We start from the raw sequence: 17,463 nt of genomic DNA, 5'->3' as shown, positions 1-17,463 counted from the left end.
AGATTGTAGCAATAATTAAAAGTAACTCAACTGAAGAGAAAGGAAGACACGATTCCGTTATACAAGCCTTTGGTCATGTCAATATTGGATTATAGCTCACAGATTTATACTCGAAACAATCCATGGTATTAAAAAATGATTCACCAAATATAAAGTTCGTATCAGGATAACTGTGGGTCTGCTGATTATGACATCATCAAACAGGAAGCAAGAAAAGATTTCATTGAGGTGTATAAGTGAGTTGGGAAGATATACAAGATAGACAGTAGGGGGGTTCTCGCTTACCTAAAAATTATTCGATATCATACAAAATGATAGTGAAGGAAGCGAAAACAAATTAAATCAAACTTATTTATAAATAATGCTCAATTAGTGTTGACCGTGTTGTTATTGTGTGATTCTGCATATATATGTATATATATGCATATATAAAAAAAATAATTAAAATGAGAAAACAATAAACATTACCACAAAATATAAAAAAGGTACAAAATAACTTAGGCGACTGAGACATTAGCGATGAAGGTGGCTTATATATAATGTAAACTCTATGTGGGTTGAAGAATCGGTTTTCGATGGCGTCTCGTTATGGTTCAATTGCTATTTTCCCTTTAGTCGGTCTCTGACTGAGTACATGTGCTATTAGTTTCACTCTGCATGTTGTCGTTTTCGTTTCCCAAAAATAAATCCCATCTTGAACACGTTTCATTTTAGCCTCATGCACATTCACTTAAAATGACAAATTCGGTAAGCCGCAGAATATGCGTGGTTGCCACCCTACATATTCCATTAGAAAGATGATGATGATGATGATAATGATAGCAATAATTTTATTTACAGCAATAACAATATTAAAATATTTCACGTAATATATTTTAAGCATGTTAGTATCATTAAAATAATGCTATTGCAATTAATAACATTAATTACAATAACAACATTAATGAAATTAATAAACTAATTTTAAAATACTAATGCATATTAAGAAACATTTATAAGAATTATTTTTTTGAATGTTTTGTTAAATTTGTCCAAATAGGATAAACAGAGGAGAATTTGTTGAAGTTACCTTAACGGATTATAGAAGATTAACAGTTATTATTACACATGCTTGAGACCTATTAGGTGATATTAGTTCTGTCTTAATCTCGATTCATACAAGGCACAAAGATACTGCGAATTTCTCAACCCAGGGGCGAATATTCCGGGTGTGCGGTGCTCATCCACAGAATAGTAATATCAGCGATATTATGTTTTTTCATTTTTTCTCGTTAAAGACTCCCATAAATTGTTTCCTGGCTTTGCGTGATTCCTAAAATTAAACACAATATACTTCATGAAGACGACATTATTCGATGCGTAAACAATGCATCACATTAGCGTTAATAGCCGAGGTGTGCGATCACAAAAACTGCGAGCATAAAGCACGGCTATTCTTCATTAAATCTTTATGCTTTCCATATTTAATAGGATATTAATCGATAAATTAAAGCAAGTTCAAAGTTATCCTACAATTAATCTCATTGGGCCAATTAAGATGAGGGCTAATGCGCTGTGCAGTTTTAAAACTTTCATGCAGCAATAAGAATAAAATCATGTGGACAAATTGAAGTGAATTTTGCGCCGCAGATTGCATACGACACCAACCTAAATGGACACGCGACGTCACTGAATTGCAAGTATTCATATATTTTGATAAGATTGTCAAGAGAAAATGATTTTAGTATTATATATAAATCAACAGAATAAAATATATCAAGCAATGGCATTGTAATTACCTGACGTTTTGTTTGATATACCACAGGAGTCCGCTTTGAAACTGCACTATTACATCATAGAAATCATCTTTGAAATTGCACTACAATACAAGCGGTGTCTTCTTTGAAATGTGAGTAAAATACCAGAGATGGGTTCTATGAAATTGCACTCTTATACCACAGAAATATTCTATGAAATGTCATTTAAATATCACAGAAATCTATCAAATTGCATTAAAATATCACAGAAATCGTCTTTGAATTTGTTACGATTATAATACGACAAAGTCTTCTTCAAAATTGATTTAAAACACCACAGCATATGCTTTGAAGGTCCACTGTTACACCACATAAATTCATAATTTTCGTGTTACACCACGGAAATATTCTTCCAAATTGCAATATTACACCACAGAAGTCTTCTTTTAAATTGCACTATTAACTTAAATTCACTGAGTGGGTCTTCGCAATTTCATACACAGTTAAATAAGTATAATATTCGTCGTTCCTTAACATTGACCTGAAAACAGCATTAAAAAGTCTTAGTTCCAGTCATTTTAACACAAAATGAAACCGTTCTGCTCAGCAAAAGTGGAGACCACAGGTAAAATAGTTTCACTAATTACACTCTAGAGAAGAAAGCAATAATAAATATTAAATATATATCGATATAATTATGAAATCCATCGCTCGTAACTTATACAGCAGCAAACAAGTTAATCCGAACAAGCCAAATTTTCGTCAAGTTTGGTTTATGTTTCACTTCACAATGATGTCGTTTTGGTTTTTCGGTTTAGTATTTGACTTTGAGTCATGGATGGATGCGTGTGTCTATTTGGTTTGAGTGTTGGGTGTTTTAACTTTTTCCACGATGTTTTTTTAATAGTATTTGCGTTTTTAATGTGCGTTATAAAAATCAATAGTGCATACAAGTTACACATGACATGCACAGTATTTTATTCAATTTGAGTATACATATAAAATGGATACATTCTCCAAGAAAGCGTTCAAAAATATACACACGTATCCTTGAGTCAAAGTCAAATTGCCAATGAGTGTGGTGTTGGTTTGGGTATTTTTAATGCAATTTCAAAGAGGTTTAGAAAGACGGGTACCTTTTCTCCTGACAGAATAGAAAAATATGGGCGAAAGAGGAAAATGACACTTACTGACGATCGTTTACTAGTTAGGAAAAGCAAAATGAATCCAAGATTGTCTGGTGTAGACTTAAATGGAGACTTGGCAGCTAGTGGGATTAATGTTTCTGACATGACAGTCCGTCGAAGATTGTTGGAAGCAGGACACACTGCCCACAGACTAGAAAAAGAAAGAGAAACAACTTGACGAAGGCTATGCAGAAAAATAAGCTCCATTGGGAAATGAAATCGGCAGTCAAGAAGTGGAAAGTCATATTCTTAGACAAGAGCCATTTCTTTGTCCAAGGAGAAGGAGTGCCGTATGGCAGCAAATCAGCTGGTGAGAAGACTTCTTCCGCTCACCTTTAACAAGCTCTTAAACACCAAACTAAAAAGATGTTTGGGGTTGTTTTACACATGAACTGTCCAGGATCACTTTTAGCTTTTGACCGTATGATGAAAAGTGAGCAATACATAAAAATATTGGAGCAAGGAATGGTCCCACAGATCCAGAAAGGCAAAGAACTCATTTTCCAACAGGATCTCGCTCTATGTCATCACACCTCAAAAACGTGAAAAAGTTCCTGAAAAATCACAACATCCAGTTGCTTCAGTGGCAGGTAACTTTCCTGATATTAATCCAATAGATAAGTTGTGGGCATAGTGAAAAAGACACTTGGAAAGTTAAATTGCGATACAAAGGATAACTTAATAAAATTATGCGTAAACAAGAAAAATGTGTTCCACGTTGGTAGAGTCCAGGCCTAAGCAAATTAATGAGCTTATTAGGAACAGAGGCGAATGTATCAGATATTAGGTGGAGTTGGAGCTTAACGTTTGTAGCTATTTTCTTGAAAAATTAAAATTTTCTTTAAAATGTGAGTGTTCGGATTAATGTTTAATCGTCGTGTGCTATTAAAGTTCATATAAACAACTCTCTAAAATAAAAAGTTCGGAGTAGTCTAGAAGAGGAGTTTCTACTTTTTGAGATACTACTTCAATATTCATTTTGAACAAAATATTCTGAAAAGTGAATTCATTTTAAAAAGTGTCTCAAAAAGTAATCGGCAGTTGTAAGTACTTTTTTCATTTGCATATTAGCACTTTTCAAAAATACCTAACATCGTTTTTTTTTTAAATACATATATTTCCATTGAACTGTGGGCATTATCTAGACTACCCAGAAAATCTCTCAGGTGGTAAATAGACAACACACTCCACTCGAAAGTGCCGGGAAAACAAGAATTTGGTTTCTGATAACAAGAAGGAGAAAATTAATTCTTGGAGAACTAATCACAAGAAAGAAATTAATCCGAAATGTAAGGGAATGTTATGGGTAATAAAAAAGTACTAAAGATTATTTTAAAAAATCATCCAGTGTTCCATGCAATCCGTTAGACAGATAATTGAAGGAAATATAATCGTGTCACAAGAATGCGGGGGTGTAGTTAGAATGATGTTCTCTCACGAAATCAAATTTCTTTGAAAATTTTGAATTTTAATATTATAATCAGTAATATTATTCCAAAATTATTTCAGTTACAGAAAAACAGAAATTTACTTATTGAGAGAAACTCTTTTTCATCCTTGTAGGTTTTCAAAATTGATTTTAGATATGATCTAAATGATGCTGCGAATATTTACTATCACAAGATCATAGGATGTCCTAAAGGGCTGGGCTTCCCTTTAAGGATGACACTCTGCACCTTAACCTAAAAAATATGGCATTACAGTTTACTTTGATTACCTTGATTGACCTGTGTTTCATTCAGGATTTCTTCATGGGTGCAAATTACAAAGATGACTCGAACGATCTCGATCTTGAACCTCTCTCCTCCATGTTATACCCATAGATTTCATTAATGGATCTCCCCATGTTGTAGGTGGTCTTCCTGATTTTCTCTTTATTCTTGGCAAATGAGTATTCTACATGTCCATCTTTTATCGCTGAGTGTGCCGATGTGTTCTGCACTTCTCATGTTGCTTACACATACTGCAGTTACCACATCGTTCATGTCTGATCGCTTTCTCAGTTCCGTGTTTCTAACATGTCTCATTTTGCTGATGTTACAAATCCTACATTCTGTTGCATGTTGAATTATTCTGAGAGACTCTTCTTTTTCTTGTTTTGTTCCATGCTTCTAACCCGCATATCTGTCCTGCATTAGGGAGAAAACATCGCTATCAACGACACCGTATTCAATGACTTTTCTTATTCATTGTCTCCTCACTACATGTGAATTTGTGCACATTTTTATGTTGGGATATTGTGTTAGTAAAAATCAGTTTTCATGTCCTGAGCAGACATCCAACAGGTATTTGTCATTAGTATTGATATAATTATAATTGTATGATATAATCATAATATAAGGTTGTACTCAGTTAAGAAAGGGATAGGAGCAAAGTTTCTTTTTTTCCCAGAGAGCAGTGAATGAGTGGAATAATTTGCCTTTAGGGGTAGTGAGTGCATCTAGTGTAAATGAATTTAAGGGAAGGTATGATAACTGGGTTGGGTAATTTACAGCCTTTCTCAATGAATCCTTGATTCCTGAAGGTCTAAGATAATAATAATAATAATAAACGAAATGATACAAAACAAAAGAAATCAAATAATAAATAAAAAAATAAAAAGACGATAATATAAAGCGAGTATAATATAAACAAAAATTGAGAAAATTTTAAAATTATAAAAAAAATCATTGGAAGATAATATAAATATAGTCATATCTAGAATAAGTGGCGAGTAGTAGGGTAGCCACTGATAAATAACCAGATTAAGATCAAGATAAGATAAGGAATCGTGGCGTGATTGGTTATTCATCTTATCATGACGTCACACACATTGTGTGTGTGTGACGTCATGGGTTTGAAATGTTTGGAATTTCCCTGTGGGTATATGTGTCAATGGCTTCAGTTCTTGTGATTTGGTTCACGTATGGAATTATGGGTGATGGTGCAGGTAAGGATTTGTGTTGTGATTCGTGGGGCACTTCTGACCAGATCAAGATCAAGATAAGGAATCGTGTCGTGGGTGTGCGTTGTTTTCTGATGTAGATAAGTGACGTCATTTGTTAGTTGTAAATAAGTGACGTTATTATTGTTTTGAATGGAAAGGAAGATATATTAGTGGATAAGGAATTGTGTCGTGATTGGTGGGACGTTTTAACCAGATCAAGATCAAGACAAGATAAGGAATCGTGAAGTGGATGTGTTATTATAGAGTTTGGAATGTTTGGAATTTCGCTGGGGCCCCACTTCAGTTAGGGACAGACGTGGTGTGTTGGGTTCGCATAATGTATTGTGAGTGTTATTTAGAAATAAGAATCGTGATGTTATGTGTTCGGAAATTTCTGGGGAACACATGTCTCTGTGATATCATATGTTATTTCGGTTTAGCTATGGAATTGTGGGCGATGTTTTTGAGATAAGATCTTGGAATTTTTACAAGGTGACACACACCTCTGTCATTGTCGTCATGTTTTGTCTTTGGTTGTCTATAGATGGCTGTACTAATTTTCCAATACAGTTTGGGGTATTTCTTTCCTGTTAAAGGGTGGGAATTCGTAGAGTAGAGTGGTGATGGCGGCAGTGATTAGGCTTTTCTGAATAATTCAATTGTATGCTGGTGTCCCTCAAACACACACGTTTTTTCCCCACAGCTCATTTACATTTTATTCTATATTCATATTTTATTCATAACTCATCCGAATATTTTGATTTATTTAAAATTTAAGATCTTAAAGTTCATTAAATAAATCAGTAAATTTCGTGTGAATTCACTGTGATTTCCAAAGTGATCTTACTTAAATATGCATAACACATCAACGACACCATTTGTTCATTTAAGTTTACACATTTTATTGCATAGATATTATTTACAATATAATATGCAAAAATAGGAATTTACAGATATCACCACTCTCTGTGGTGTTTTTCTTGTCGTAACATTTCTTTGAGACATGAGCGATTGGCTGACATTGATACTGCTTCCCATACTAAGATATAAATTTCACAGGTCATTAACAAAATAGCACTAGTATAAATACACTCAGTTGACGTTTTCGTGATGGTTTTTGATTTTCACCTGAAAAGAAAAAAAATCATTAATAGTGATGGAAAAGTTAGCAGATTAATATAATACTAATACAGTAGTTAGTTTTGGAAATATCAAAGCTTTACAGAAACATACAAATTTGCCACATGAAACCGTGAAAAGTTGGTTATCAACACAACCTACTTATCGAGACATAAGCCCATTAGAAGAAAGTTTAAATCCAATCAAATCAAAGTTCCGACACTTTTACACACTTTTCAATATGGTTTGGCAGATATGTCATCTCATGCAAAAGAGAATGAAGGAGTGTGTTTCCTTCTTGTGTGCATTGCTTGTTTTTCCCGATTTGCGTGGGTTCCAACCCTGAAGAAGAAATCAGCAGACGCTGTTGTTAATGATTTCGAGTCTATATTTAAAGAAGAAGTGCCGTGTTACATTAACACAGATCATGGAAAAGAGTTTTGCAACAAGAAAGTTCGTACATTGTTTAAGAATCACAATATTCATTTCTACACGACCAGGAGCGAAATGAAAGCACCCATTGCAGAAATATTTATCAGGACTTTGAAAACAAAGATCTACAAATGGATGACGTATACTAAAAGTAAAAGTTATACGAAAGTTTTACCGACCCTTGTACATACTTATAACCTCACACCACACGGCACTATCGGTATGGCTCCTTCGGAAGTTAACCTACACAATGAGGATCGTGTTTGGAAATATTTGTACGGAACCCAAGAGGAGACTACCAAACCAAAATTTCACATAGGTGTTAGTGTGGTTTTAAGTGATGATTCCCACAAATTTAGAAAAGGGTATTGGAGTAACTGGACACGAGAATTGTTCACTATTGCTCAGGTTATTAATAGAAACCCTGTAGTATATAGAGTTCGCAGTCGGGACGGAGAGGTAGTGGAGGGAACTTTCTATGAACCTCAACTGCAAAAGGCTAATATACCCAATGAACTTCCGGAAGACGTGTATCTAATCGAACAAGTACTTAAACACCGCAAACAAAAAGGAAAGCTTCACTATTTTGTTAAGTGGCTCGGTTATCCCTCATCGCATAATACTTGGATTCGTAGCGAAGACGTTTTACTTAACCCTTCCCAGTAACGCCAGTATGAAAATGTTTCCTACAAACACGCAAACGAAATTTCAAGTGGATTTACCACACGAGATCAGACTTAAAGGTAAATGGGAAGTTGCTCTAGCCGAAATTCATCTTCAGGGACTATTTAATAACATCGATTCCGGTTACGATGAGTTTCATATGATACGTGGAGTTGGAGGAGGAATCAGCACTATCGACAACAACATCACAGGAAATAAAGTTTTCTAAATTCTAAAGAAGGATTTTATAAAGTGCACAAGATTCCCCATGGCAGTTACAATTCACTCTGAATTTCTTCAAGCAGTATTTGATGTGAGTTCTGTGATTACTGGAAAAAAGAACCTGAACAACACCATTTCTCTGACAGTCACAAAAGTTTATAACCTTTTGTTTCCCAAGGAGGCCCCGGGGTTGGGCCTTCTACTGGGTTTTAATCAGATTGGTGTTAAACTGAAAAGCACAATCACTGATAAATATCCAGTTGATATAAAGAGGGGTGTAGCCTCATATTTTGTTTATAAACAAAGATAAACTAGTGAATATGGCAACAGACACGTATGCTTATAAGGGCTTATACTGAAAACCTACTAACTATGATAGAGATGCTAAAAACAGTCATCTGACAAATGAACTATTTGATAAAGATAATGTGGTTAATGTTAGTGATATGTTTATCAAAAGTGAATGTGTGATGCCCAGACGACAAGCTCGAATTAACCAATCGAAAAGTGTCGAGATGCTTGGGCGAATACACGCTGATATCATGCATCAAGACCGGTACTTGATCAATAACGTTACTGTTCGTTTTCGTATGGTTCGCAGTTCTCCCGAATTTTGTTTACTGACTGCAAATATTGATGCTAAGGCTAAAGTGAAAATTGAAGAGGCTACACTTTTTGTCCGCAAATTCAAAATAAATCCAAAGATTGAACTGACTCACATGTCTGTGTTAGACAAGTCAAACATGGTATATCCCATCAATCGTGTGCAAGTGTCTTATTTTTCGATTCCCAAGGGTATGTCAGATGCCATACGAGACAATCTGTATCTAGGTGAAATACCATCTAGATTAATTATAGGACTGGTCGCTAGTGATGGATTTAATGGCACTTTCAACAGAAATCCATTTAATTTTCATCATTTCAATCTGACTTTTCTTGTGGTGACAGCTGACGGTATTCAGTACCCCTCGCAACCTTTGACTCCGAACTTCAAAGAAAGGCATTACAGCAGTTGTTACATGTCACTGATCACATCACTAGGCGAATGGAACAGAGACTGTGGTAATGACATTTCTTATGAAGAATACGTAAAGGGAAACGTTCTCGATGGTTTAGACTTATCGCCAGATCAAAATGCCGTTGCCCCCGTGTCAGTCTGTTAAGAAGAGGAAGTGTGTGCCTCGAAGTTAAATTTGCTCCACCTCTTCCTGAAAACATCACAGTGGTTCTTTATGCAGAATTTGAGTGTACGTTATCCGTAACGTAGGATCGTTCTGTGTTACTGGACTATGAACACTGAACAATTAGTAAGCATACTAATTGTTCAGTGTTCATAGTCCAGTGAACACTGAACACTGAACAATTAGTAAGCATACTAGAGTTAGAACCCACCACAAGAAAAGTGGGTTTAGGAGTTTGTGCTCGTGATGAATTGCCACAACATCCGATCAGCAACGACAGTCGATGTTCGCGTGAACACAGTTCCAACTTGATTGCCAGGACAACATTGGCAATCTATCTATATCAAAGACAAAAACGGTGATTTTTTCGATAGCTTCGGTCGTCCACCCGAAAGCGATTTTGTTAACTTTCTGAATATCAACACTAATATATGGCATTATAGTAGTGTACCTGTTCAAGCTAATGATTCTGTCGCATGTGGTTTGCACTATGTATATTTTTTAATATTGAGATGTCATGGTCTTTCTATGCAAAACATTATTAGCAAATGTTACTTTAAGGATTTGTGGTTAAATGATATTGTAGTAACTTACTATGCTACAGATCATTTAATGAAAATAAAAAATAATTTAAAAAAAATGTTTTTCAGTTACCATTTATTTCTACACCAGTTTCTTATTCCCACGCAGCTTTCGGGGAGATAAAAAGACGAATTTGGTACTCCTTCTTCGAGCTCTCCTGCGGGCAGGGAGTGGACTGGAAGCATTTTCCTCACTGGGACTGGCTGATGTTGATGTTTGACGGGAATGGTTCTGGGTATTCGGTTTGTTCAGTGTAGGTTCTAGATGTGGCAGTCTATGTTCCTGATGCTCTCCTTCTGTGTGAGCCAATTGGTTTTTCAAACCTAAATACTTTTGCAGAACATTTAAATATGCTTTTACTTTTTCACCTGCATGTTTATTTCATATTTTAAAAATGGCACTCATTTCATCATCGAGAGTGTACAGTTCACGCTCCTCTGGTGATTGGAGGAGCGTAAATTATTTAAACATATTCATTTTCTAATAAGTGAACTCAATAAAGGAACAATGCTACTGCCTAATAATGGGAACAGCGCTCCCCCGTGCTGTAAAACCAGTTTTTTTCTAGTAATGAAGGGAAGCGATTTGTTACTTAGTGCTCTTATAATTTTTTTTCCTTCGTAGGCGTGACTTCTGCTTATGTTTTAGTGAAATATTTTCAGATAAAACATTTTTTCAGATTTCACAGAGTGTGGTGATTTGGCTGGAGGTGCAACCTTTTAAAGCATCATTTGCTTGTTTGGAAGAGGAATGAGATACGTACTTGATGAGATATTCATAGCCTTCGAGTCTATCAAGCATTCGGGGATAATAAACACTGTATTGGGTTCTTCTCCTGGCAAAATCCGTGACCTTAAGCGTAAAATATCAGGTGTTTCCTGTTTAAAGTCTAAAACTAAATATGAGTGGGGTTCCAGTGTAGCATCTTTATAAATCTGAACTAACACGTTCGTTTGTCCTGGAAATACTTGGGAAGCTAAATGAGAAAACTGCAAAGAGTCTCGGGGATTTTTAAAAGCAATAACATAATGGCTATTGAGAGAAATTGTCAGAAAATGTGTTTCTTTACAAAATAAATTTAGTGTCAGTAGAATGACACAGTTTACGGTGATGTGAACCTTTTATGAAAACACCAGCTATTTCCTTAGCCTGGTGAACAAAATCATCGATTATGAGTAAATTTCTCATATTTGAATCAAATTCAGGTAACTTCAAACCATTCACGAATTCTATGTTGGTAAATTTTTAAAATTTATCTTGATTTTCACTGTAACAGTAAACGATTCGCTCCGGTGGTGGTTTGATTAGCTGATTACAATGTTCTATGAGAGACAACACGAATGTTGTTTTTCCTGACTGAGTAGCTCCCGAAAATAACGCATGTAAATGGATGTATGAACATAGTGAAAATTTTGTATAATCAGAGATCATGTAAAAACATATAGATACTTGTTTTTAATATAAAAAAAAATCCTCTTCAAGATTTGTTTATCACAGTCACCATGTAATAATATCAAGACGAATTTTTTTTTATTTTTAAATTCTAAGAACAAAATCTATTGTGGAATAATAGTAACAATAACAGTGATGTGAAAACTGCACAAGAGAAGGACAACACTGCAAATTATCGTGTTGGGAAACAACCATGGATTTTCACCTACCAAGTAGAATGTTGTTCAGTTTTCTGTCCCATAGACCGCATCTTTTTCTTATGGGATATGTGAGTGTAAGGAATTACTCTTTAAAATACCCATATGAAAAAGTGCATGTGTCTGTTGACACTATGCGCTTTGCAAAAGTGTATCCAAATCTTCTTGTTACAGAGGTCGTTTTGAGTTGACAGCTCCATTTGTCTCTATGGACAGAAAATGGTACAGGAATTTGGATGCTTTGTGGCTCACCCCTTACTGCTGCTATCATAGATTCCAGATTAATATCAGTGGCCATGCGAGAATTTAAAGTAATGCCTTTGCATTTGGTCACAATCTTACCCCCCACCTGCATTCTGTAGGAATAAGATTTTAGGCCTGTGGTAACAAAACCCAACTATAAAGTCACCGTCGAGTTCATCGCCTAGCTCCCCAAGGTACCAATGGATGGTGAGTAATCGCCCAGTTCTTCACTGAAGACAGAATCGGTATCTGTGTATAAAAGCCATCTTTGCAAAGGTTCCATTACCTCATATAACTTTATCCTCATTTGTATGCAGCTACAAATGAGGAGATGACAGCATTCCCTTTCCTATTTTCAGGCTCGACGCCTTCAATAGGAGTAGGCAACCATCATCTGCTCTTCTGAAACTAGCCTGGCATCTTGGATAATTTTACTGTTATCTAAAAATAGTTCTATGAGGTCTTCATAAGAGGAAATCACCTGGGTCTGAGTTCTTAACATTCTCATACCAAGCCTTCCCCATAGGGAATTCAAACAAAGATTAGTAAGTGAACATTTACCAGGATTTTTACAAATGTGTTCACTATTTAACATAACATCTTCCTTTAGCAAAAACTCATCCAGATAAGACTGTCGGTTTTGACCTTCAGGCCATCCAGATGCTTCCTGTTTCAGCTTCAGAAAGGTACCAATGTAGTGAGCAAAGAGGTTTTCTTCACCTTCAAAGTTTTGAGAAAATGCCACACCTCGTAAAATTCTATAACTTTATAACAGCGAGCATGTGCTAAATCTAATTCTGCAGTGCACCAAAAACCTGTAAAAGATCAGTCCGTATGAGAGCATAATGGGGCCATTTCAGAAGCACACTTTCCACACAGGGGGAAGATTAATGTTTCGTTCACTGTAATGGGCAAAACGGTAAAAAGAGATTGGTAGGTGCTTTTACTTTTGCATGGCAAATACCAAAATATACCCAAGGAGAACAGTCGGAATTATCGAGAATAACTTCGGGATGCCCCATAGGAAATACTTGGCATTTCATTACCCTTGGATAAAGGCTATTGAAGTCCAAATAGCAAATAACTTCCCCTTCTGACTGAATTTTGTGATACATTTTTTTAGCAGTTAGTTCTACTGTCATGCAGAGCACCATGAGGTAAAATGGGATCTGGAATATTTAGAGCAGCAATAAAGTTTTTCAAGGCTGTGTATTCAGAAATTTCTGTATTAAATTGGCATTCCCAAATTGAGATCACGTCAGATCCTTTGCGATCCTTCATTTGCTGAAAAGGGGAAATCATGTCTGTGTTTCTGTATGGTTGGAAGGTACTTGGTCTGTAACATTTTTGGCACCAATGATAGAAGCAGCCGTAGAATTCATACAAAAAGCTTTCACATTTCCCATCGACAAAATAAGGTCCAATACAGACTTCTCCAGCAACAGAACGTGCATGTTGTATGGATATGTTGTTCTGTTGTTCTTGTCATTTGAGCCAAGCCAAAGCCTTTCGACTTTGCATGTTTTCCCCTATGTAACCTGAAGCAGGAAGTATGGCCAAAGTGTTAGGTTTCAAAAAGTTTCTGAAGAAATATTCTCAAACATACTCCTGCAATTGCATTCTCATGGAGAAACAGATCGATCTGGGTGAGCTGTACGAAGGAAGTGCGAAAAGTGTTGCAGTTATCACGCAAAACACACATGTCATCCTTCATATAAGCCAAAAGTTCCGCTTTTTTAGCTGCTTTTTGTACCAAGTCTCAAACTCTGTGTGAGTTTCTTTGTTCATAAATTGCTTTTGGAAATATGATTTTTCAGGGATGACTCCATGATAATCCAGAGAATCGGATGTGTGAAACTTATGAGGAAAGAAACCCTTAAGAACTTCTGAGAGATCGAACATCTGGTAGTTTTCTTAGAGCGACACTAATGTAGGAAAAACTATTAAGAAATATGATGTTTAAAGAGTCATTATACATAGCAAGTATCTTTGATCTATCAAACACTACACAGGGTTGGAAATGTTTTGCAAAATGATATTCCAAAATAAAATACCCATCAAAACCACGAAAATTGGGTGCAATCACGCAAAAATATTTGTATTTTGGTTTGACAGTCCAAAGGATCCTACCATCTTGGCCCATTTTCATGATATTCTTGACAGAAAACAACTCATCTAGGAACTGAACCACACAGTTTTCAACCCAGAACTCGCCTCCGTGACTACTAAAATCAGCTATATTGCAACATGACAATGGTTTTTAGCAATAGTTTTTCTGTGTCAAAAAAATCATAGAAACCTGGTTATTTGAGACCTCCGATTTCTGCACAAAACACATTTGGTTTGGGTGAACTAATTTGCAGTGGTGGCAGAAATTTTCAGGTGGACAGACATTGCTTTTATCTGTAGAGAAAGTAGCCAAACACTGCACGCAACAATGGATTTGTGAACAAATAATATTTTGTATGTGCAAATTCAGACATTTGTTGCCATAGAAAAATCTATTGCATGACTCACACAAAAGAAGGTTCTGCACACTATGATTAGCGTTTGTGCGACAGCGAATGCACACATTTTTACATCTATTCATTTACAATTTCATACATTGTTTGAATGTTTTCAAACAACTGGGGCAATAATAGTTATCCCCAAACAGAGCTGGCATGCTATGCACGAAATCATAATGATCTTCACAAAATAAAAGACAGATCTGTTTATTTGCATTCCGTCCCCAAAATACCATAGAAAAATCAGCATCTGCCGAAAAAATTACGATGTGGTATTCCGGAGTCAAGTGTTTTTGAAAGAGACCTGCTTCTGGAATACCACAAGAAGTGAGCGGAACCCCTGCAATTTTGTGGAGAGTTAAAGCCTTCTTTGTTTGTAACTTTTTACGATCTAAACACATTTGTCTGTATGTTGCAATATGATCAGTGTGTGAAGAAACACACAGAACAATTGTTCGGACCATGCAAAGATTGTCTTTGTTGTTAATTTCCACAACAGCTCTTGTTTTTCAGAAATTCATCCGAAATTCATCGTTCTTCTTTTTACATTGGTTCTTCCACCACCATTGATACAGATGTTAATCAGTATACGAGATCGATAACAAGATCATTTGCCAAAAGAAACCTCATGTTTTTTCGATTGGGTGACAGCATAAAATGCATCAACTATCTTTTGGATAGTTAGTTCAGACAGCAACATTAATGGTAAGTTAATATTACTTTCTAAATTGGATGCACTAACGCCCAATCGAACGTGAGAAAAAGTTCATGAACTCGATAAATGCTGAATGATCTCATTAAGCATATCTCAAAACATTTCAAAAAACACTCTTGTGGGAGGAGTTCAAGATCATGAAATGGAATTTGGTACTCCAACTGACAAGTTTGATATTTGATAGAATTATGTGATCAGCCCACCGAAACAGTATAAAAATCCGTGTAGAGTGAGGGGCCAGTAGTGGTAGAAGAGCTTTTAGTTTCACATTCAGAATGTAATAATTGTGGGGTTCATGGCTGCTTCCAGCCACACCAGCAAGAGGAACACCTGGATTAACACCATGACCTGTGGATTGTTGTGCATTTTCACTTACAGGTGAATCTGTTAAATCAATTTCAACAGTAACTGGTGCATGATTATGCACAATGCCGCCATAACAAACCGAATGTCTGATGATCATTATAAAAATTACTTTCTGGATTCAGAAATCTCTTTTATAAATAAATGTTAATCATCACAAAGTGATTTTGCAATTGCGACACTATGCAATCCTTTCACTAACACAATTTTACTAAACCCCACCCTCAAAATCTTTCCATATATATATATATATACCCACAATAACAATATGTGAACCCAACACACCATGTGATGTCACTGACAGAAGGGGGACCCCAGCGAAATTCCAAACATCCCAAACTCTATAATAACACACATCCACGTCATGATTCATTATCTTATCTTGATCTTGTTCTGGTTAAAAGTGTCCCACCAATCATGACACAATTCCTTATCCACTAATATATCTTTCTTTCCATTCAAAACAATAACGTCACTTATTTACAGCTAACAAATGACGTCACTTATCTTCATCTGATAACAACAAACATTCACGTCACGATTCCTTATCTTATCTTGATCTTGATCTGGATAAAAGTGTCCCACCAATCATGACACAATTCCTTATCTCTACCATCACCCATAATTCCATATGCGAACCATAACACAAGAACTGAACCCATTGACTCATATACCCACAGGGAAACTCCAGACATTCCAAACCCTAAATTTATTATAGTCTAACCAAGTGAAAAATAAACTTTCAACATCTTTCTCTAAATCCAGAGTAATTTTTAAAAAAAGGTGGCACACCTTTTAGCAACTCCTATAGGTAGAGATGACCTTGCTAATGCTTCTGCCTGGTATCTCCACTTGGGCCTGGCTCCCACTGAAGAGACCTCAATAAAGGTCGAAACTAGTCTGGGTAGTGGCCCTTCCCTTAATGCATAATACATATTATACATATCAACAAGGAGATGTATTTTGCATTATGGGAGATACTGAGATAGGAGTGATGTTAGCTTGGTCCACCTTTGCTACGAGTTTCCCGGTGTTGTACCACCTTACCCCAGTCCTGAAGATACTTTCAGTTACAAACTTTGTTTGCTCACACTTGGATAAAGGATTAAACCAAATTTATTACAGTCTAACGAAGTGAAAAATAAACTTTCAAAATACTTCTCTATGATGTCCACTAGTATCGTATAGCATATCTGATTTTCACATCCGATTGTTTATCATTTCCACATAATATAAGTGAATTTTCGCACCCAGTTGTCTATCAGTTATGCATAATTCATCTGCATTTTCGCATTCAATCGGCTATCATTTCCGCATCCGATTGGCTATTATTTTCGCATCGAATTGTCTATCAGTTGCGCATAATTTATCTGCATTTTCGCATTTAATTCTCTATCAGTTACGCATAATATATGTGAATTTTTCCATTCAATAATAAAACTCACAATGAACTGAATATGACAGGATGGCCGAGAATTTAATGCTTTCCCACGAGTTTTTGGAATTAATGTACATATTAAACTCCCTACCATACACACAAGCTTTTCCACACAATGACATTTGAATGAAACTCCGAACTTCTGTCACTTATGGTTTAACTGATATACATAGAGGAAGGTAGGTGGCTGCGATAGTTTAACTTATGATTCCTTCTTGTACTGTTCTTCTTCTTGGTTCTTTTAAAAATAGTGAAAGATTAAAAAACCTTTCAGAAAATGGACGATGACAGAAAACAATTAAATGACCACCTTCCTAGTCTAGTTACGACAGCTATGCAGAAAGAAGAAAGCTTTTTATATTAAGTAGGCAAACAGTTTTGTACTTTAGCACTTTATTTAATTAAATGGGAGGAAATAAGTAATTCAAAAACATCAGGAAATAACTTACTAACAAGCGAAAAGAGTTCTCATTAAGAGGTGTGTCTAAGTGATGCCTTTT

The 17,463-nt window shown here is 35.7% G+C and overlaps 1 long non-coding RNA gene across 1 annotated transcript; it reads right to left on the bottom strand.

The window, feature by feature from the left end:
* Positions 1-6,726: 6,726 nt before the first annotated feature.
* LOC150098615 (uncharacterized) lies at positions 6,727-11,380 on the bottom strand. Its single transcript, XR_016549535.1, has 2 exons — positions 10,121-11,380; positions 6,727-6,977 (listed from the first exon to the last, which is right to left on the bottom strand). It is a non-coding gene; the product is annotated as an uncharacterized LOC150098615 (long non-coding RNA).
* Between the last annotated feature and the right edge of the window lie 6,083 nt (positions 11,381-17,463).

This window comes from Typopeltis vanoorti, chromosome 15 (assembly GCF_054136105.1).
Source record: "Typopeltis vanoorti isolate ZY-2024b chromosome 15, IOZ_Tvanoo_1.0, whole genome shotgun sequence".
NCBI lineage: Eukaryota > Metazoa > Arthropoda > Arachnida > Uropygi > Thelyphonidae > Typopeltis > Typopeltis vanoorti.
Note: the sequence above shows the minus strand (reverse complement) of the source record. Positions and strands in the feature narration are given on the sequence as shown.